The sequence below is a fragment of the Podarcis liolepis genome, assembly GCF_965112155.1.
Source record: "Podarcis liolepis genome assembly, chromosome: 17".
In the NCBI taxonomy this organism is placed as follows: Eukaryota; Metazoa; Chordata; class Lepidosauria; order Squamata; family Lacertidae; genus Podarcis; species Podarcis liolepis.
In genome coordinates, this window is record NC_139571.1 from 23,885,798 (window position 1) to 23,907,152 (window position 21,355).

The 21,355-nt window shown below is 42.2% G+C and overlaps 1 protein-coding gene across 32 annotated transcripts in view; it reads right to left on the reverse strand.

Moving 5' to 3' along the window:
- PTPRD (protein tyrosine phosphatase receptor type D) overlaps positions 1 to 21,355 on the reverse strand; it is a 1,139,460-nt gene that overhangs the window by 879,763 nt on the left and 238,342 nt on the right. For all 32 annotated transcript variants that reach the window (XM_083482170.1, XM_083482159.1, XM_083482163.1 and 29 more), the window contains one exon: positions 4,575 to 4,640. The gene's annotated coding sequence lies outside the window, so the exon portion shown is untranslated. The remainder of the gene's footprint in view (positions 1 to 4,574; positions 4,641 to 21,355) is intronic.

Below are 21,355 nucleotides of genomic sequence, written 5' to 3' on the forward strand. Positions count from 1 at the left end.
GGGTTTTGAGGAGAGAAACGGGGCGTTGTACTACAAGGGAGCGTTATATATACCTGAAGGTGAATTGAGGGAGAAGGTACTCAAGCAACTGCACGATAGCCCCACAGCAGGGCATTTTGGGCAACACAAAACCATGTGGCTGGTTACCAGGGAATTTTGGTGGCCCAAGGTCAGGGAAGATGTGCGGGAGTATGTGAGAGGGTGTGACCAATGCCAACGAGCCAAGGGGGAGAGGCGGGCACCGGCAGGTTTATTAGAACCACTACCCACACCTGAAAGACCATGGGAAACAGTGGCAATAGATTTCATGACTGATCTGCCAAGGTCCAGAGGGAAAACAGCCATCATGGTTGTGGTAGACCTGTTAACCAAAATGGCCCACTTTATAGCCTGCTCACATGCGGTCACAGCAGAAGAAACCGCTAAATTGTTTGTAGAAAATGTGTTTAGGTTGCATGGCGCCCCCTTGAGGGTGGTTTCAGACCGAGGGAAACAATTTACTTCCAGGTTCTGGAGGAAGCTCATGAGCTTACTGCATGTAGAGGTTAATTTCTCAACTGCCCGGCATCCAGAAACCAACGGGCAGGCGGAAAGAGCTAATGGTGTCCTCCAGCAATATTTGAGGTGTTATGTGAATGACAGAGAGAATGATTGGGTGGAGAAGCTGGCGTTGGCAGAATTTGCCTACAACAATGCAGAGAACGTGTCCACGGGGATGAGCCCCTTTTTGGCTAATCACGGGTGCCATCCCCGAGCCTTCCCAGGGGGGGAAGGGGAGAACTGGAGCGTTCCAGCTGCAGAACAGTTCGTTGAAGAAATGGAAGCGATCCATCGCCAGCTCCAACTTAACTTAAACAGGGCTAAGGAGGAATATAAGAGGCAGGCAGACAAAAACAGAAGGGAAGGTGAAAGCATTAGGGTGGGGGACCAGGTGTGGCTGTCAACCCAAGGGTTACCATTCAAAGGGGGTTGTAAGAAGTTAAGACCCAAAAGGCTGGGCCCATTTGAAGTCACGCAGCAGGTCAACCCAGTGGCTTTCAGACTCCGGTTACCGAACCACATGAAGTTGCACCCAGTTTTCCACAGGTCGTTGCTGTCACCGTATAAAGGGGACAGAGAAGGGAGGGTCAATAGGGGACCAGCAATGGAGGAGAAGGAACACAGCTACCATGTAGCGGAGATTCTCGATTCCAGGTGGAAGGGAGATCAAGTAGAGTATTTGGTAATGTGGGAAGGGGAGCCGGAGTCGGAAAACACCTGGGTCATGGCAGAAGATGTAGATGACGAGGTTTTAATAGAAACTTTTCATCAGAGATTCCCACGTAAACCTCAGCCAGTGGCGAGGTTCAGGAGGGAATACTTTGCCACCACCGACGAAGAAGAAGAGTTGGAGGGGTTCTCTGATTCCGAGGAGGAGGAGGATTCAGCGAGCCGGAACGAAGACCGATGGAGGGAAATGTTCGAGACGTCTGAAGATGAAGAGGATTCTTTTCGGGGTTTTATCTCCTCACCGCCCAGAGGAGAGAGTATGGGCGGGGGGGAAGGGGGCCCTGGAGGGGAGGTGGATGTCAGGGAACTGACATCGGAGGAAAGGGAGGTGGAAGGGCTCACAGAGGCTGGGAGGGAGTCAGCAGCGAAAGCAGGGACCAGCAGGGGGAGAGAGGGTACTCTGGAGGAGGATCTCAGGAATGCTGAGAGAGACGCAGCAGCCAAAGCAGGAACTAGCAGGGAAGAGGGAGGGATGAGGGACACGTCCAGCGAGAACAGCGGGGAGGTGTCAGAAGCTCACATAGGGAGACCCATGCTTCGCCGGAAGCTGCCACGTCGTGAGTCCAGGAGACGCGTTTCCGTTAAGGAGCTTCTATGCTGGAAGCGCTTCCGCAGACAGCCACTGTCAGACTCTACGAGTGACTAGAGCAGACATGTTTGAGGAGCTCTGTCACACACAGAGGTTTGTGGAGCCGCACAAACTCTGAGGGAGCACGATTTTACGCACAAGCAGCTAATCATCCCATCACATGTATAAAATCAGAAATTCTCAAAACCCAACTGATTAAAAAAAGTTTGTAATAAATTTCTAAAAATTGCAGTGCTGCTGGTTCAATAGGTATCCCTAGAGAAGGAACTCCACAATGAAGGTAACACAACAAAAATGCTCCTTTCCTAATGACTGATAACATCTCTACTGAAAAGATACTCTAGTAGCAGATTCTTCTGAGTCTGAAAGTGAAAAAATATTCCATTGACACAGATCTGTCCTTCGCGTGCAAGGAGAAGGGAGTGGGAATCTTAACGGGAAGTGGAATAAATGGGGCAACTAAATTAATCAGGAGGGCACAGGAGGGACTATTTCTATAGTCAAAGGATCACGTAAAAGGTGATGGGGAAGACTTCTGCCTGAGACCCTGGAAAGCCACAGACAAATTTGGGCAAGATGAACAGAATAAGGTAGTCATAAACTTGCCTCTTCCTCCAACAGAAACAAAGCAGACAGGTGGGTTTGCCAGAGTGTTTATCCACCTTTGCTGCAGAATACAACAGAATGGAAATCGGAAGCTCATAAAAAAACAAAACAGTGACAGTGTCATACTCAGAGCAATGTGCCACATGCAATGAACCTGTTGCACTAGCAGAAGCTAACAGAATAGGACTTCCCCCCATCCTTATCCCCAACCTATTTGCTCTGGAGGGTTAGGGGGGAAAGCCCAAATATTGTGGGAAGGGAGGGGGGAGTTGTTTAGGGAAGCTTTTAATGTTTAACAGGCCACTGTATTTTAATACTTTGTTGGAAGCCGCCCAGAGTGGCTGGGGAAACCCAGCCAGATGGGTGGGGTACAAATAAATTGTTGTTGTTGTTGTTGTTGTTGTTGTTGTTGTTGTTGTTGTTATCAGGTAAGCCAAAATGCTCCTTAGTGTTACAAAGCTTTAACAGGTCCTCAGTTTGGTCAGCCAAATTCTGATGATAATAAAGGTCTGAAAGTCAAGTCAGCACCACTCCTGCTTGTCCCACCATCAACACCTGAAATTTGAGCAATATCTGAAAGGAGTTGAAAATAATCTGGTTTGGCCTGTTCCCTCAGGCTCTTCTCTATCTTCCTAGGATATCTTTAATATGGAAGCAACCTGATCCATTCTAGTTAAATACTTGGATTTAAGAGAAGTTTGCCATGAACTCCCATCTACAATTTGGTTGCAACAGTTTGGTTTCACTAATAAAAGGCAATGTCATTTTGTTAATGGGTAAATAAGGAAATGACACTAGGGAACACTGAATCGCAGTGTTTTCTTTTTTTATTAAAATGAAAATTATGCTGCTGTTTCGTAGGCGACCAGAAAATACTATCATTTTCAGCTTCCAATTATAGGTAGGTAAGAAAGAACATTTCACTAGCCAGCTACATTGACTGAAGTAATTAAATGATTCTCCAAAGGTTAAAATAATTATAAGCAGGAGCTTTGCAATATCTATTCTCATACATGGTGAACCTTCAGAGAAAACTTCTTTAATATTCTTTCAGCGAAACAGTACAGCAAGAAATACTAAATGGCTCAGTTGGCAAGATTCCTGTATTGCAGGTGATTGGGCTAGTTGACCATTGTGGTCCCTTCCAAAGTCAGAGCTTTAGGCTAATAATTTTGTTTCATATTAAATAGTGCTTTTTTCCCCTGGGGGGGACGCAGGGGTACAGATACCCCCTAAACCAGGGGCCAGCAACCTTTTTCAGCCATGGGCCGGTCCACCATCCCTCAGACCATGTGGAGACGGACGGACTATATTTTTTGGGGGAAATGAACGAATTCCTATGCCCCACGAATAACCCTGAGATGCATTTAAAATAAAAGGACACATTCTACTCACGTAAAAACACGCTGATTCCCGGACCGTCCATGGGCCGGATTGAGAAGCCGATTGGGCCGCATCCGGCCCCCAGACCTTAGGTTGCCTACCCCTGCCCTAAATATTTTGTGAATCTAAGTTTGGCCTCATTGAGGGGCAGTATTTCAATATGCGTAGGAAAATGAGAGTACCCCTAAACATTTTTTTTAAGGACAAAAGCACTGCATGTAAGAATTTTCACCTTAAAAAGTGCAGTTAAAAGTCATTTGTAGTCCAATAAAATAAAATTTGGGGGGTGGGGGGAAGCAAAGGAAATAAGTTGGTCTTAAGGCCTGTAATGATGGTTCCTCAGAGACCCAAGATGGTAAAAAGAAGGCATAGGGCCACCGTGGAAAAGGACCTCTCCCTAGTGCCTGACAATCTAACTGCTCTCAGGGGCAGGCAGGTTAAAAAGAGTCTTCTTTACTGTTCATAAAAGGAAAAGGTGCCACCCAATTAGAGAGGTAAGATTGAACTTAGTTCCTCTCTCTGAACAAAAGTTGAGATTTCAGCAAAGCACAAGGAAATCTTATGTAACAGTGTTTGTCAAACTTTGTCACCCAAATGCAAGAAACTTTTTGGGGACTTAACTCTCCCAAAAGGAAGATAGAGAGTATTTTATCACAATGTCAATCTCTTAAGCAACCTAATTAACTGATTTGGAAAGTGCTTTGAATAATTAAATACATAAACTCACCAATTTTCAACGCCAAAATGGATCGATGACTGGAGGATTAGAAATGTAAGACTCCTCAAAATTTCCCTGTTAAAAAGTTCAGAAACATACAGTTAACATTTTAACATTTACAACAACCTAACAATGCATATGAATAGAAGAACTTTTATATCAAACAGCATCACAAACTAGAGTTTATGCTGAAGCTGTGATACAAAATTGTGCAGTTTGTAGAAGATGAAGGTCATATGCATTTATTACATTACATGATTCATAGCACTTTCCCCCAATTAAAATAACTAAGTTATATTCATATAATTAGTGCCATACACATCTATGACCAAACTCCTCTACTAAAAATAATTCTGCAACCTGTATTTTCTAATGCCAAAATATTAAGCTTCTCCTCCATACCTATATTTCTACATTAGCAAATACTCAGGAGTTATTTCCAGTGCCCTATGTACTTACGCAGGCATGGTTTTAATCAGCCTGGTAAATCACCTTAATGGTTTGTAAAAGCATGACTATATTCTTGCAGCCCACAAGCTAATCTGCACCTAGTCATTTACCATATGGCCTTAGCTTCTAGAGCAGGCATAGGCAAACTCGGCCCTCCAGCTGTTTTGGGACTACAACTCCCATCATCCCTAGCTAACAGGACTAGTGGTCAGGGATGATGGGAATTGTAGTCCCAAAACATCTGGAGGGCCGATTTTGCCTATGCCTGTTCTAGAGGCATTACTTAACAATTTCCACATCTATCCAAAATCAGTACATTCCACACATTTGTATAAGATGTGAACAGACTTTAGTATAAATTAAGCCAGATATGTGCTACTTCAGCTGTGTACACATTCCTATTTACTTTGTATCCAGTGCACTCCGACAATCCACACTTGTTTTGCAGCTTATCGATAAATACTGCATCACCAAACCCAGGTTCAATCTGATTTTAAAAACTTTATCTGTTTGAAGACATCCACCACACTCCTTATGCACCCGCTGGTACAGAAGGGCAACAGGTGACTTGGAAACACATGCAATCATACCCATGTGTACATTCAAATACACCTTAAAACTCAGCAGGAGGAAATGACCTCTCTACATTTTAAGCCAGGGATGTGTACCCAGCCTTATTCTAAGGACCATGTTACAAATAAATCGAGACGTAGAGGAACACACCTACAGTCCATATCACATTAACATAGCGTGATAGTAGTTTCCTGAACCAAGCAGATAGGCTCACTTGCAGGGGCAGACTTGGGCAATATGGCACCCTGTGCAAGGACAAAAAAGGAGCAGGTTTGCTACTTTAGGGCTCAGAAAAAGTGAGTTCAGCTGCTCCCTGCTCCCTGCTCCCCGCCTCTCCTCTCCTCAGTGGCGCCCCCTTTGACTTGATGTCCCGTGTGGTCACACTGGTTGGTCACACTGTTCTAAGTTCGCCTCTGTCACTTGTGTACTTGTCCATGAGCTGAATGCCTACTTTTTGCATGTCTAGGGTGATGAGTACAATAAGAGCACTTTTCTACCCTATTGTTGCCATGGGCAGGGAACAACCATCAACTGCGTGGGGAGTAGCTGCCATGAGCAAAGCAATGGTGTAAATGGGCCTTTTAAATTCTGTGATCAAATCGTTTACCCCCCCCCCCAAAAAAAAAAATTAACGGGGAAACTGGGGCATTATTATTTGATAGGTAAAGGGACCCTTGACCATTAGGTCCAGTCGTGACCAACTCTGGGATTGTGGCACTCATCTCACTTTATTGGCCGAGGGAGCCAGCGTACAGCTTCTGGGTCATGTGGCCAGCATGACTAAGCTGCTTCTGGCGAACCAGAGCAGCACACGGAAATGCCATTTACCTTCCCGCCAGAGCAGTATCTATTTATCGACTTGCACTTTGACTTGCTTTTGAACTGCTAGGTTGGCAGGAGCTGGGAGTGAACAATGGGAGCTCACCCTGTCGTGGGGATTCGAACCGCTGACCTTCCGATCGGCAAGTCCTAGGCTCTGTGGTTTAACCCACAGCGCCACCCGCATCCCTAATTATTTGATCGATAGAGGCTATAACATGCAGTGTGTTTGTGTGTGTGTGTGTGCACGCGCGCATGTACACCCACACACAGAGGCAACTTGCAAATTACATATGTTTAATTTGTGCACATTCGGCTTTATGTGCTTGGCAAAAATTGAAAGGGGACAGGAGTCTGGAGAAAAAGAATTTGGCAACCCCACCTACCATTAAACCCAATGCATTTTGACTATACACAATTTTGGCTTTACACGCTATCCCCATAACATAATCCCCATGTAAGTTGAGAGTTGCCTGTATATACTTTACTGTTGCAGTTCTCTTAAATAAACTTAAGGGGTATAGAACCATTTAGCCATTGAAACAACTTTCTTCCTAGTCTTATCACATATATCCATTTTGCAAATAGCTTTGGACATTTTTGAAAAAAGAATATTGTTAATTTTTATGTCAAAAGCAGTGAGTTGACAGTATGTATACATTACTGACAACTGGTGTCCCTGGTGCCCATTTGCACATCTTGCTCCCTGATATCCAAGACATCTAAATGGTAGTCTGTTGACAATGTGAATTATAGCTCAATTGCCACCTAAAAAATTGTGGATCCTTCAGACATGGAATGCCAGGGATATGCAAGCATCTCATTTGAGCTTCAGAATCTTTCATTAGCCCTTCACCATTATGCAAGAGACAACATTCATTCTGAAATGTGATCCAACTATTTAGATGTCAGATAAAATAAGATGCATTACTTTATATACCAGTACAAAACACTCACACCACAAAATGGATTTTCCAGAGTAATCAAGAAAAAATTTAAGAAAAAGTAGATAACAATGAAGAACCTAGCTAGCACAGTACCACTAGCCAAATGCCAAAATATTACCCTACACTTGTTGCCCAGTGATGGATTTAAAAATAAAAATAAAATGCAAAATAAACTTTAGTTGGAATGGTAAAACCTTAAAGACTATAAACATTCTCATGTACTTCACTACTATCACATTCATTAACTTCAGAGCTGTTTGATAAAGAAGCAACAAAAGAGGACAAGCAAGGTTTTGCAATTCTTCCTTCTCTGTTTATCTTCAAACCTTGAAAGTGAGCTTTATGAGGTTCCCCATATTGTGAACTGTTCAACAACAGCAAAAGACTGAATTCCAAATCCTTAATGTTTCAGTTGCCTCAGGCCCATGGCTTTTCTCACTAAGGCACAGACATTTTCAGCATCTATATTGCGTGCCTAGGCAGAGACCCCCCAACCCCAGGCGACACCCGGGTGGAATAGTGACTCATGACAACGTGTTATAGGATGAAAAATTGGCCACAACTTTATTAAACTTTCAGACCTTGGCTTAGGCATTGGGCGTTTATCCCTCCCAGTCACCGGCTGGGGATCTGGGGATCTGGGGCACATCAGGGTTAACCAATCTGTCTGGGGATTGGGCTGGCTCTGGAAGACGTATGTTTAAGCAGAGAGCCTGCGCCCCATTTCACAGCAACACAGGAGAGTGTACTGACAATCTTTCAGTGTATGGCCAGTGACTCCCCTCAACACATCCCCTTTAACGGGGAATGTTCTGTTGAGCATCCATTTCACCTGCAAACAAAGGGACAGTGTAGTACATTCCGCTTCCACTGTGCAAACCTGCTCCTCCCAGCTACCAGCAGAGCAACTTGTGTGGCATGTGCCTGTGTGGAAGAAATCGTAGCCATGCAGTAAAACACACATACAGCAGCTTCCTATTCTATAATGCTTTTATTGTACAGCAGCAAAAGCAACAAACAGTTCAGCCAGGAGAGAGCGAAGACATGACGCTTCTCCTGTCGCAGCAAAACAGAAAATAAAAAACATTCACATAACAAAGATGCGAAGATACCCCCCCCCCCCAGTGACAGGGCGCCATTTCCTGAGCTGTTAACCCTGTAAGCTCTGGGTATCCTCCCAGGGAACCCTTGGATCGCCTCTGCGGGGGTTGGTGTCACCGCTTCAGCCCCCCCCCCCATTTAGGGAAGGTAGACTAAAGGATTCTGCCCAAGGCCTATATCCACCAAAGTTGTGACATTTTGTTACGGGGAAGGCAAAACCTGCCAATGCAGGGGAATTCCTTCACAGTCCTTCAACCATCATAAGACAGTAGCAGCACCTGCATACCTGTAAAGAAGTTATCCTGAATAAAAGGCCTAAACAAAGGGAGGGGAGGGTGGGGGAAGCTCTGGAGCTGACTCAGAGCTCCCATGTGGGCTCCACCCCCTTTTATGCTTGAAGAGTGGAGCCAACCATTACTTGGTCCGCTCCCCTGGCCACGCCTCCCCAGTCGCAATTGGTTCATCCAAGAAATCTTCTCTGAACTAATAACCTAAAGCTTAAACATGGTAGGGAAGTGGTTGAATACTACTTCTGTATATCCTCCTCAGCCCTGTATACATTTATATGTATAAATGGTGGAAACCTCAAGGCTTGTGACTTGGGGAGGTGGTCCAGGAGTGCTCTGCTGGGAGTCACGTAGGATCAGGGGTGCTGCGCACAGGCACACAAAGGGCGTCCTCCATTTGATGTGGAGACCGGTCATTCTCCTCCTTACATTACCCTTGGACGCACTTCTGGGATAAAGTGAGAAGTCCTGGGTCACATGAGGAAGAGCCCACACTGCAGCTCTAGCCCACACTAGAGTCATCCTTTTGGAAATGAAAGAGTACACAGGGCTGAAATCAACAAAGTTGTCCCATTAGCACAAGGATATACAATGGGGTCTTCCCCAACCTTCTAGTGCAGATGGGGCCTTGTAGGGAGAGAGAAACATAAGTTGGGAAGTATTTTCACTAACATGATGACTTTGTTGAATACAACCCACAGTATGGGTGCCTTCCATATGGTCCTTGTCTCTCATCCCAGTTTAGGATTCCTAATTTTAGTAAGCTTTAGAAAATGGAGAAGCTTAAAGGGCTCTAGCTTAATAGTAACAATAAACCATCTAGTCCAACTTCCTGCATTAAGAGAACAAGTTATTCCTTACTTAAACATTTGCTCTCTTTGCTTGCCATCTGCTTTGCAAAAGAACAAAAGCATTAAGAACAAAGCGTGCATTGAAACCAAAATAGCATTCCCTCTCTAAACTTAAAAAACATGTACAAAATAATTACACTATTTTTTGCCATTTATCCATGTCCAAAACATTTTTTCCAGAATGTCCAAATATAACAAAAAAGCTCTGAAAGCTTTAAAAAAAAAAGCTTGCTACCTATTGTCTTATATTAAGAGCTCAGTTTTTTATTTACTGCATGACTGGAAGTGGTATAACATATGTATAAATCTTTTTATTACCAACATGCTCTAAGAAAATAGATTATTATTATTATTATTATTATTATTATTATTATTATTATTTCCACTGCCCTTCATCCAGGGATCACAGGGACATTTACAATTTAAAAAGCACAAAAATACATACCACATTAACAAACAAAAATAATAACCCCCTCCCCAAGTTTAAAAGGCCATAGATGGTTTAATTAGCCAAAAGTATGATTGGGGGGGGCAACTTGAATAAAATATTGAGGGGGCCCAGGCAAGCTATGCATAATCAATCACAAGACACAGTGCACACACACCTTTTGAATGGCAATGCCCATCAACTGGGGGGGGGGAGGGCATCCCCCTGAAATATTTTATTGGGGAGGCCAAAGGGACCTTGGCCCCTAGTTGACTCCTATGGTATGGACTTAAATGCCACACTCAATTCTGACCTGAGCATGCAGGTGCATGCCCTGTTGTGCACTCTGCCTCCTGTCCCTCACCTAACCACAAATATCACTCCCAGGTTTGTGCTGGCGGCAGGAGCAGTTTGCCTTGAGAAGGGCATAAAACATGTTGAAAGTAAGAATGATTTTGTCTGGTACATTTAAAACCAATAGGAGTAGAGGCAGAACACTGGGGGAATGATACTCTTTGCACCCTTTGTTCATCATACTTTTAGGTATATTCAAATAAAGTTTCTGTACAACTTGATAACAGTACTGTGGAACTAGACAGGGGGTACAACCCCAAAATAAACGTAAATGGCTTATAAGATGTTGGTAATTAGAAATGCTAAGCTTTCGTTGAGCAAATAAACACACATCACTTTCCCATAAAATAGACACAGTGAAATGTAACACCATGAGGATATTCCAAGATAATAGGTACATGAGTATGCTAGCCTTTATAGGGCAGGATGAAATATTTTTCATGCCTATATCAATAAAAGCTCAGTGTTCTCATAGAGAAATAATACTCCAACAAGAGTGCTGCAATATGTCGTTTTTATTGAATAAGTCTTCTTGAGACCAGAGCAATAAGCATCAACATTTACTTGGGGCTGGGCGGATAGGGAACTATTTTGTTTCTTACCACTGGCAAAGTTGACCCCCTCTAATATTTGATGAACATTAGAGGGCAATTACATACAAAATAACGTAAGTTAGTCGGATCTGAACAAAAGATGGCGTGTTCCAAAGGTAAAATGATGCACAGATGTTTCAATCAGGAATGCTATAAAATCCACTTAAATAATTATTGCACAAATAAAGTTTATTTTGAGACATTCCATATGTGGCCACATGGTGTTAATTAGCAAATAACTTGTGTGGGCTTCTGAAAGTCAAATCTGGCAGCTTGGCAGATACTATAGTTATACCCTCAGCAATAAAATAATACATCAGTGGAAAAGTCTTTCCTACAAATAAGTGAAAACAGATATTGGACTAGGAAATTAGACTCCCTCTGAGAAACTAGATAAGACTGGTAGAAGAAGAAATAGTTATTCAAATCTATTTTGGGGGGAGGGAATATGGAAAAGGAACAAAAATGGGGTTTATTTTTATTTATTTAACTGGGGGGGGGGAGGAGAGAGAATGCCATTTTGTCTTGTTTAAGAAACAAAATGCTTCTACTAAAATAATTATCGGATGGCAGTGATGCTCCCAGGCACCTTGTGAATCACAGAATCTTCTCTTGATTGCTTTTGGTGGGATAGGGAAGAAATTACCGTATTTTTTGCTCTATAAGACTCACTTTTTCCCTCCTAAAAAGTAAGAGGAAATGTGTGTACATCTTATGGAGCGAATGCAAGCTGCGCAGCTATCCCAGAAGCCAGAACAGCAAGAGGGATTGCTGCTTTCACTGCTGTTCTGGCTTCTGAGATTCAGAATATATTTTTTTCTTGTTTTCTTCCTCCAAAAACTATGTGTGTCTTGTGATCTGGTGCATCTTATAGAGTGAAAAATACGGTGCCTTACTCCTCAATCGTCCTACCAGTGGAGATTGGTACATTGGGTGGATGGGGCAATGCCCCATCTACCTCAGTCAACCCCCCACTTACCTGCCTGCGTTCCTACATACAACCAGTCCCTTGGGTGGCCTTTTCTATCAGTTTTCTCCTCCTTCTTTTCAGTACCGCCCTTGTACAACACAGCAGAGAGGCATATGGGGACAAAACTAGAATTCATTGACTCTGCCCCCATCAGTCCCAATGCTGCCTCCTGCCCTTTCTTTCCATTGTTTTCATCTAAGTATCCTCTTTTAAAAAGGGGGGGGGGTGACTTATACAGTAGTGCCTCTGAAGTCAAACAGAATCTGTTCCGGAAGTCCATTCATCTTCCAAAACATTCAGAAACCAAGGCATGGCTTCTGATTGGCTGCAGGAAGCTCCTGCAGCCAATCGGAAGCCACGGAAGCCCCGCTGGGCCTTCGGGTTCCAAAGAATGTCCGCCAACCAGAACACTCACTTCCAGGTTTGTGACGTCTGGGAGCCAAAACGTTCAACTCGCAAGGCATTTGTGATGCAAGCTACAACTGTATTTAATGAGTCATATGAACAAAATACAAAAATAGAGCTTTTTCTGAATGCATGCAGTTTTCCTGACCTCAGAACTGTGGTGGAGAGGGCTAGAAACACTGCAGTTTACTCTTCACAGAAGGATCTGTACAAAGCAAAATACAGTGATTCTTCCACTCCTACTCCAGTGCTGCAGTGGTAGGGAAACACTGCCCTTAAAAAAGCAGGCAGGCAGCTTTATATATGATCTCAGCAGTGTGATTCTTAGCACTGTGATCAGAGATGATATCAAAAGAGCACCCAGACGGCTAATTTATCTCTGAATTCAGTGCTGTGCACCACAGAGCTGATATGAGAAATCAGTCTGTTTTTTAAAAGCATTTCCCCATGCTACCTGACCAGTGCTGAGTGGGGGGTGGGGGAGTGGGTAGGGGAAGCTGGTCTGAAAGAACAGGCCAGGATTGTATATCTCCAATGTCTAATCTAAGCAAGTAACATTAGAGGTAAGAGGTCTATTTGCCTGCTTATTAGACAGGATCTCAAAAGATGCCTGCCCTTTCGCAAGGCTGTCTAAAGGGCAGGCAGAGGGGTTTTATCTCCAGAGATTAGGATATAAAGCACCTTTTTTTAGAGATCATTTTCTAAAGATCAGGCAGAGTGCTTTATCTCTCAATCAGATCAGGAGATACAGCTGTAGGGGCTGGCGCACCATTTCTTGTGGCTTGACAGGCCAGATATGGCCCATGACAGGGTTAACCACCTTGTCATAAAAATTCAAAAAAGTTTTCAGCACTGGATTAAGGTGAGTTCAAGACACAGTCATAACATGTTCATTTAACACCCCTTTCCACATAAATCTGTTTTTCTAGATTGCTTTGGAATACAGTGGTACCTCGGGTTAAGAACTTAATTCGTTCCGGAGGTCCGTTTTTAACCTGAAACTGTTCTTAACCTAAGGTACCACTTTAGCTGATGGGGCCTGCCGCTATGCCACCACCATGCGATTTCTGTTCTCATCCTGAAGCAAAGTTCTTAACCCGAGGTACTATTTCTGGGTTAGCAGAGTCTGTAACCTGAAGTGTCTGTAACTTGAAGCGCCTGTAACTGGAGGTACCACTGTAGTTTAATGATCACTGAATTGAAGTCCGTTACTTAACTAATTGTTGAAAAGGTTTGTTGTTTAGTTGTTTAGTCGTGTCGGACTCTCCGTGACCCCATGGACGAAAGCACACCAGGCATTCCTGTCTTTGACTGCTTCCCTCAGTTTGGTCAAACTTATGTTTGTAGCTTCGAGAACACTGTCTAACCATCTCGTCCTCTGTCGTCCCCTTCTCCTTCTGCCCTCCATCTTTCCGAACATCAGGGAGTCTTCTCCAAAGTATTGGAGCATGCTTCCTCAACCACGGCGCTCTAGATGTTTTGAGACTAAAATTCCCATCATCCCTGACCACTGGTCCTGCTAGCTGGGGATCATGGGAGTTGTAGGCCAAAAACATCTGGAGGGCCGAGGTTGAGGAAGCCTATATTGGAGCCTCCATTGAAAAGGTAAGACAAATGAATCCTTGTACCACTCAGACTATGTTGCTTAGTAGACAGGGCTATCTATTGCTCTCATTGTACCAGATGACAACTCTTCAATTCTACAGTTCATGATGTGGTTGTTTGCTTTATATGCATCATATTAGCTTGAGGAAAGTGTGTAGACTGGGGTGTTGCGTTGGCAACCTCTTTCGCCTTAAAAAACACCAAACAACTGTCTATTTTTAGTCACTACATCAAAGCACACACACTCTTCATTGTCCCTTCTTCAAAATGTTAATGGAATAGCGACAAGACACTGCACTCCCAGACACTTTCCTCAGTGCATTTGAGACATATTCATATTGCATGATGCAGACACAGGATAACTTAGTATCCTTTGATTCCTTCTTTGTATGAACAATATAATGCTGACTATTTAGAGCAGCACTTTCATAATCCTGTGCAAATCTGTATATCATCCACTTTTCAAAATGTAACAAAACAAATATACACAACACACTGAAGAACCGGGTATATATTTCTTGCTGCACAGGTTGCCTCTATGTAGGAAAATCCTCTTTTATGTAGTGGCTTCTTGTTCCTCACTTAAAAACCAGTTGCAACATAGAAGTTTAGTCGTGAACCTGCACAGTTTTGCTAACAGAATCCTCCTGGAAGATATATCCAAACTGTCACTTATCTCTGCTGGGGTAGGTGGAGACTTGCTGCCATCTGGTGGAACATTAAACTTTTCAGTTTCAGCTTTTTAGAATAGTAGTGACCTGAATAATAAGTGCATATCTTCATTAGAACAGAGGGTTAAAATGAGGCTATTCATGTGACTCGTGAATCTGTATAACATGCGTTGACAAGCTCTGCAAACCTTTCCTGTTGGTGACAGCTGCTCAGTTATGGAAAACACAAAACATCGTTATTAATACAGAAACAGATACCTATAAAATTACCTGGAGGTAGCAAGTTACCCCAGCTCATTTACCGACTACGGCCACAGCACAGACTACTAAGGAAGGAACAGCATTATTATTATTATTTAAAAAAATGAAATGCACACAAACATTTGGATTGAACTAGGTATTTAAATTCAAGTTTCTAAATATACTTTCTTTTGCAGTGTGCATATCTGGCTGAGGAATCCAGCCTCCCTTCATGTTGAGATGGCAGGGGTGGGGTGACTTGAATAGGAAGCTGCCTAGCTCCACCAGCCTCTGCTGGCTTCTCCCCAATTGCCACCTGAGTATTAGAGACAGCATCACTCTTCTGGTGACAGTGTTCCTCCTCCTTCTTGATGAATGTGCTACTGACAGGAGAATGAACCTTTTGAGGTGGTGAGGTGCTGCTGTTGCTGAGCCACCCCAGGATTCGTTTGGTCCCATGATAGCATCAGTTTTAACCAGTCACTGTGCCAGCTCCAGGCTGGTGGAGCGATCTTTGTGCCTCAGTTACTGTGTGCAACAGAGCTGGCAGGAGGCTTCAGATTCAGCTCTAATTGTATTTTCTATCAAAATATGAATTTCTGATGCATTTCCCTCTCAAAATACGATTCTAGAATGCATTTTGATAGAACGTTTGAGCTGAAAACTGGACCTGAACATTCTGCAGGTGTGAAATCAAAGTTCCAATACAGTGGTACCTCTAGTTGAGGACACGATCCATTCTGGGGTGCCATTCGCACCCCAAAAAGTCTGCAACTAGAGTGGTGCTTCTGTGCAAGCACGGAGCGTGATAGAGCGTTTCTGCGCATGTGCAAAGCACGCATAACGTTTCTGAGCATGCACAAAGTGCGCAGAATGCTACTGTGCATGCACGCATGGTGAAACTGAAAAGTATACACTTCTGGGTTTGCCGCATTCAGAAGCTGAAAAGATGCAGCCTGAACCTAACGCAACACGAGGTATGACTGTTCATGGAGTGAAAGTTCTGCTAGAAAGTATCAGAATTCTCAAAGACCAAATTCCCCGAGTATCTCCTGTGACAGTTCCACCCTCAGGCCTAATGTGGACTGTCAGGAATTCTGTAATCTGTTCCGGTCATGGCATGCCTCAAGTTGCAATGTGACTCCCTGTTGTACAACTTTGCTCAGGGAAAGGCCTACTGACAAACCTGGGTCTAGCCTTTACTATTTCAAAAGACAAGTCTACGGCCATGTGAAGGGTTGGTAGGGAAATGGGATCTTAAGTACTTAAATGTGAATTTCTATATGGGTTTTTAAAATTTAAAGATTATTTTTTAAAAAAAAAATGAGACAGGAGGGATCTATGAGTGAGACACATACAGGAAGTGGATTAGTTTGCCCATCCCTAATTAGCTCCTCAGTACAAAAAAAAAAAAAGCTACCATGTCAGTGAGAAGGCTATGCTGGACTGGAACTTTCAAATAACATCTTTCTTCTTATGTAGAGGAAATTGTATTCAGAGGCATGCATTCACACACTGTCACTCCTGCATTTTGTCATCGTGCCAACCTGATATAGTTTCATGGCTATAGAGGTATTGTATGGGAATTACATGTGTTTCATGTTCATTGTCTTAATTGGTGCATGCTAATGGAAGTGAGAGCTGGACCATAAAGAAGGCTGATCGCCGAAGAATTGATGCTTTTGAATTATGGTGCTGGAGGAGACTCTTGAGAGTCCCATGGACTGCAAGAAGATCAAACCTATCCATTCTGAAGGAAATCAGCCCTGAGTGCTCACTGGAAGGACAGATCCTGAAGCTGAGACTCCAATACTTTGGCCACCTCATGAGAAGAGAAGACTCCCTGGAAAAGACCCTGATGTTGGGAAAGATGGAGGGCACAAGGAGAAGGGGACAACAGAGGACAAGATGGTTGGATAGTGTTCTCAAAGCTACCAGCATGAGTTTGACTAAACTGCGGGAGGCAGTGGAAGACAGAAGTGCCTGGCGTGCTCTGGTCCATGGGGTCATGAAGAGTCGGACACGACTAAACAACAACAAAAGCTGTAAAAGCTCCCCTATCCCTACTTACTACAACTGGAAAGTGCTAAATTCTTGGGAGGAAATCAGGGATCGTTCCATATTTTCTGTCCTGAATTTCAAGACATTTTTACCATGCATTCTTTTGAATCTTAAAGACATTTTGCACACTAATCCTTTGAATTATGCCTTCCATTAATAAGAGACACTTTGAAAGTAGCTGCCTTGCCAATTGCTAATAGCTGACACATTTGTGTTCAATGTATGGATACATTTGATGTTCCTAAGCAATTACCTGAGAGGCAGTTACACTGAGTCTTATATCTCTTGGCTCAGTAAAAGGACTGGGTGACAGAAAGTCGTAGACAGTAATTCACAGAATATTGTTGCCGCTGTTAAGAGAAAGGCAAATGGAACACAAGTTACTTACACTGAAGTAGGTCATTATGGTGAAAGGGGCTAGATCCCTATATGATGTACCTTCACTCAAAATAAGCAGGGCAACTTAGATGCTGTCAATAAATTTATAAAAGAGACATTGCCTTGAGTTCTGCTACGGCAAGGTTTTATCCATACATTATCATTTATGCAAAGGAGTAACTAGCAAGAGACAATGAGCAAGCGTTACTGCAAAAAGCTGATGCTCTGGGAGAACAATAAGTTTAATTAAGCACTGCCTTATTTGACAGTTTTATCTGAAGTAAGGATTTCACATATCTGAAAACAGTGTGATAAAGGCCACATGTCAGAAGTTAAAAGCCATTTTGCTTGGGCCCTCAATAAAACTGTGGCCAATTTTAAAATGTCAGAATGTTGTCTTATGCAGTACATTGTGGCTATTTGTCTAAGTCTTTACTTACTGGGGGGGCAGACGGGCCACTATGAGTGGCTCCACAATAAAAGTATGGGAAGGTGATGGCCTGGAGAAGGCAGTATAGATTTGAAATACAGCGATCCCACAGGGGTAAGGATGCTGAAGGCAAACTGAAAAGTGGACATTGGATTGAGAAAGAAGAATCTGAAAGATGGGGAGGGATGGACTGAGTTATCTCCCGTTTCTGTTTTACAGGCAATGAATCACAGGTCTGTCCCATCCTATTTTGTAAAGACTCTTTAAAAGAAAAGAGAAAAAAAGAATTCACACAAAGTCCACATTTAAGTAGGAAGCATTTGTACACATATTTTATACACATTTGTATACACGTCTTACATCAAATGCACATTTTAATGCTTCTCAATACATTCCCCCATAAAATGTGAATTTAAAAATTAAGAACATGCATTTATCTGTATACATTTTATACATGGGAGTAGCACTAAGTATTTGGATAGGCGTACAATGCAAATGGAGGTTGCATTGCTATCTGCAAGCAAGTTCAGGAACATCAGATCAGGTTGGTCTTTTGCAAAACAAAAAACAAAACAACAAAACAACGTACTGTACAAACTCATCCTTCAACCCTAAATATGGGCAGGTGGAAAATGAGGCTTGTGAGTGGGGACAGAAGACATATGAAATTGATACAAAGAACCAGCTCCTGGGAAAGAAATTACCAGAACTCATGTTCAGGAGGGCCTGTATACCCTAGTATATGCATTTTTGTACATATGGCTGGAGAACTGCGTTGCAAAATTCAGATAATTTTATTGTTTTGAAGGATATTGTTTTGAGACATGTGAATTAGTAGGTTTGCCTTTAAATGCAAACTGAATAGAATTTCTCTCCCCCCCCCGTGCTAATAATAGCTCATCTTTGAAAACAACAACAACAACAACAACAAACCATTAACCAAAAGAACAATTTCTCAGTCAATCTAAATGGCAATTCTCCTGGGTCTGTGACGCACCTGAAGCTAGAATTGCGTGGTCACTAGATGCATTTGGGACTTTGTGCATTTGTGCTCCCAATTCAAGGTGCAAAAGGCACCTCATGAAGCTGTAAGAAAGCAAACATCCTGGTGCAACAGCAGGAGTCCCACTGGAACCCTCATAAGCTTTGCAAGGTGAGTGCTTTTCGTAAACATAGTTATCTCTCCCTGGTATATCTTATATTTGAGTCATAGGGAACCTCTGAAGCTGAGCATGTATTGTACTGTCCTTGACTGCAGAGACAGACTGTCCAAGCCTGCTTTGACTTCTGGGGATGGAATCCTTGGAATGATAGTAAATATTATAATTATAAGCATTTATTTACATTCCATTCTTACACATTTGCATACAAAACAGCCTACAAGATCATTATTACCCATAAAAATGCAGCAAAAAACACAGTAAAACAATCCCATTAAAACTGCAAGCATCAATTCAAAGACGAAGCACACATTAAGACTAAAAATAAAACAAGAGACATTTCTGCTGGAATCCAGGAGCAGAAACATAAAAGAGATGCTAAAAATCTCTTTCCTGGTATATCACATTGAACAAGTAAAATATTATCAGGCAATTTATCTGATACTGGTGTATAAACTGTTTTTGATCAATATGTTAAGGGACAACCCCCCCCTTTAACTATATGTGAACAACATATATATATATATATATATATATATATATATATATATATATGCCCCATCTGACTGAATTTCCCCAACTACTTTGGGTGGCTTCCAACAAATTAAAACATTAAGCACAGTAAAACATCAAACATCAAAAACTTCCCTATACAGGGCTGCCTTCAGAAGTCTTGTAATAATAATAAAAAAGAAGTCTTGTAATGGGAGGGTGTGCCACAGGGCACCACTACCGAGAAGGCCCTCTGCCTGGTTCCCTGTAACCTCACTTCTTGCAGTGAGGGAACTGCCAGAAGGTCCTCAGCGCTGGACCTCAGTGTCAGGGCTGAAAGATGGGAGTGGAGATGCTCCTTCAGGTATACTGGGCCAAGGCCATTTAGGGCTTTAAAGGTCAGCACCAACACTTTGAATTGCGCTCAGAAACATACTGGGAGAATTGCCATGTTCTGAAGTGCTTTTAGATAGTTACAGGATCAGTATTGGGATCATGGCATGACAGGGAGTACTCACAGTTACTATTTGGCTTTTTTAATTATCATTACTTTACCCATGTTAATTAAAAAAATTACAAGGCGCATCTTTACCAATTACTGAATAATTTACAATTAGTGGTAAAATGTTCTATTATACTCTAATGAGACACAATTTCATTTAGCTGCTATCGTTAAAAGTATAGTTATTAGATACATGATTTTATATACATGCTTTCCTCCCCATTTATTTCTTCCAGTATTTTAGCCCACCTTTCTAAATAGAACATTATCAAGGAAGATTGTAAAATAGAGCAGCCAATAATGAATAACAGAAAAAAAATATTATATAGAAATAGATATAGATATAGAAAACAGCTTTTAAAAGCAGACATTATCATTAAAAACTAGTTATGGAGAAGAATATCCTCAGAACGAGTGCAACGCAGTTTTCAATTACCAGGGATAGAGCAAGGTGTGTCTCTCTAGAGAGACAGTTCTAGTTTTGGGGAGCCACCGCTGAAAATTTCCTCTTTCTTATACCTACTGGTCACACATATTCTGACATCAGAACATGGGCAAGGTCCTTAGAAACCAAACAAAATTACCAAGCAGGCTCATGTGAATGAAAATGATTATTGCAATGCTCTCTTCCTAATTCATTTAGGGATTTAACAGTTTTTTTAAAAAAATCACTCACTCACACAAAAGGAAAAGGAAAACTACTACAGGTCATGTTATATTGCAAAAATTGCTAGCTTGCTTTATCAGGGCAACTTCATGCAAAATGTCACAAAATAGTGTGAAAGCTTTTGTATTATCCAAAGTTCTTCATCAGCCTAGACCAGTGATTCCAAACCATTTTGCCCTATGGACCACCTGGAAACTCCTGAGACTTGGCACACCCCTTAATGTCTATTATGCCTGTTGTAGCCATTGTAATGCACTGTCCTAAATGACATACTGCTTTTAATTATATTTATATTGCTTCTTTTGTCTCATATACATTGCACTTCAGTTCATAAAATCCGAATTGCAGTACAGTTAAATGTAACAGGTAAGAAATAAAAATAAGCAATGAAACACAGTTAAAATGCTGTGGACCACCTGAATGAAGCTCCCTGACCACTAATGGTCTGTGGACCAACAGCCGGGGGACCCTTAGATCATCTTGACTTGAAAGCTCTCATACTATTTTGTAAACAGTTTGGTTAGCCTAAGAAAGGTATTGCCCTAATTTAGATTTTGGATTTTTATTTTATTTTACTGTGGTCTAAATCAAGGTTACCTTTGTAATTTATGTAGTAGACTTCAGAATATATTACATGACTCACAATGTTGGACATGCTGCTGAACAGTTGCAGCTGCTAGAATTCTTTCTACATCCTTTCAATTTAAATCTTAAAGGGTAATACCATTTTTAGTAAACTTTCCATATGTCTTTCACATCGAGGATAATAGATGAACGCATATGCTTGCTATAGCTGAACAACCACTA